The sequence below is a fragment of the Penaeus japonicus genome, unplaced genomic scaffold, assembly GCF_977035675.1.
Source record: "Penaeus japonicus unplaced genomic scaffold, GWHDUDI00000001_assembly GWHDUDI00000013, whole genome shotgun sequence".
NCBI lineage: Eukaryota > Metazoa > Arthropoda > Malacostraca > Decapoda > Penaeidae > Penaeus > Penaeus japonicus.
The window spans coordinates 43,767,408-43,769,907 of NW_028234415.1; the positions used below are offsets into that span (position 1 = coordinate 43,767,408).

At 37.7% G+C, this 2,500-nt stretch overlaps 1 protein-coding gene across 1 annotated transcript in view; it reads left to right on the forward strand.

Annotated features, from left to right (window-relative positions):
* The window catches only part of LOC122246412 (uncharacterized), a 200,009-nt gene that overhangs the window by 1,106 nt on the left and 196,403 nt on the right, over nucleotides 1-2,500 (forward strand). The gene's annotated exons all lie outside the window — the stretch shown is intronic.

A 2,500-nucleotide genomic window follows, 5' to 3' on the forward strand; every position in this document is an offset into this window, starting at 1 on the left:
CGAGTGGATAAAGGAATATCACTTGCGTCAGGTGTCAGCTAATAGTACGCGACTTGTATTTCAGAGCTGTTACGCGCCAATCTGTTGGTGATCACTTATCAGATAGAAATCTAGGTGTAATATATGAATATAAATATATATAAATATATATGTATACACATGTATACACACACACACACACATATATATATATATGTATATATATATATATATATATATATATATGTGTGTGTGTGTGTGTGTGTGTGTGTGTGTGTGTGTGTGTGTGTGTGTGTACATGTGTATACATATATATTTATATATATTTATATTTATATATTACACCTACTCACTAAATGTTCATAATTTTATATGACATATCAGTGTCACATACCTACCTTTCCCAAATATCAATATCATACCTGTCATGGGTACACCACACTAAAAAAAAAAGAAAAAAAATCAACACTTGTATGTTACACTCAAAGGATTATTCCGAAAACACCTGTAAAACAACACCCACATAACGGTCATTGCTCGAAGAAGAAGAGACTGATAAACAAAGGAATAGGGGAATCCACGTTACAGAGCGAATGTGTGGGAGTTATGAACAGGTGGAGGGAGGGGGGGGGTAGGATAGCCCCGGGCTATACACTCCCTAAAGGAAGCTTGACTTGAACTTTTTTGTTGTTGTTGTTGTTGTTACTGTTATTGTTATTGTTCTTTTGTTTGGTTAGGGAATGGACTTGCTGTGTCTGCTTGTTGTCGTTTGTTGCTGATGGTAATTGCAATATATATAAATAGATTCGGAATGATATGTGATCATGTGATTAGACTCTCGTTATGTGGTTTTGATTGTGTTTTGGTCTAGGAAAGGTCACAGGGCTGATTAAGGATGTCCTTTTCTCTCCTAATATATTTTGTCACCGAACACATTAAGATGAATTAGTCGAAACATAAGTATAATGTTGGCGTGAACTTTATATATAGTACACCATCGTGCAGAGTAAGAGGAAAGGAATTTTTTCTCACCTATGACGTAATCACCAGTCCCGGTAGAGGACTTTTGTTGCTCTCCCTGTTGCTAACCTTCACCATAGAACTTACGTTTTTTATGGTATTTGGAGGTGTTAGCGTTGATATATTAGGGGGGAAGTAAGTTGAAGAAATGCGAGAGGAACGGCAACAAAAAATAAAATAGGCCTATGTGAGCTGAGACGAGTACAACGAGTATTTTTTTCTTTTTTTTAAGGTGTTGATGAATAGGCGGGCCACACAACACTCGCCCATTGTAGGCCTAGGCACGTCTGTCATCGTAACTCAGCCGGGAATGTCGGCATATGTACTTCATTTTAAACTAAGAGTAATTTTTTTTTCTGTACCTCCCTCTGGCTCTCAGCTGTTTAGCATTATTTAGAATTGTCGTGGGAACTAAGAAGCTCGGCAGTAAGGCAGATTTTATTATGGTGAAATGGTACACCGTAAATACACTTGTGAACCACCCCTTGGTACGGCTCGAGTTTCAGTAATAGTGTAAACACAGTATATCTATCTAATTTTGTATCTATCTATCTATCTATCCATAATATATATATATATATAAATATATATATATATATATATATATATATATATATATATGAATGTATGTATGCATATTTACATGTATGCATCATGCATGTATGAATGTTTATATGTAAAATATGTTTGTATTTTATGTAAATATATATATATGTATATGTATGTGCGATATAAGTACGTACATATATGTGATAAATACCCCATTATCTCCCTCCCTCCCTCCCTACCATCAATACCTCCCTCTCTCTCTCCCGTACCCCCCCTCACCTTCCCTCCCTCCCCCATCCCCCTCAACCTCTCACTCGAAGGTGTTCCGAGGGAGTGAAAAGTGTTAAAGGAAAATGAGGTTAGGTGCGAAGAGGATAATAATGGGGGAGGAAAATACGTGAATGAGGTTACGATTGAATAGAGAGATAAGATGCAAGGCGAGTAGCTTGAGGGTGGGGGTGGGGGGGTTATAAGGGTTAGGAAAGTGCTAAAAGGGTTGAAGAAAGGCGAGGGAGGGATAGGGAAGGGAGATTGAGAGATGTGATAGGAATGGTGGGAATGGAATAGAGATTAAAGGAGAGAGGGAGAGGGAGGGACACACACACACACACACACACACACACACACACACACAAGAGAGAGAGAGAGAGAGAGAGAGAGAGAGAGAGAGAGAGAGAGAGAGAGAGAGAGAGAGAGAGAGAGAGAGAGAGAGAGAGAGGAAGAGAAATATATGATAAATAACTATGCGCTATTTAACCTCAATATAGACAGGCAGAATTATCAATAGAGGAATAAAAGAAAAAAAAGAAAAAGTTAAAAGGAAAACTAGAACTGAGGAAGGTAGTAGGTGAAGTGTTTTAACAATGTTTATCAGTCAAGTGCTAAGCGCCAGTTAAACCATCCAGGTTAATTTCTGACAAATAAAACGGAAATCAAAATAACGCAGCCACAA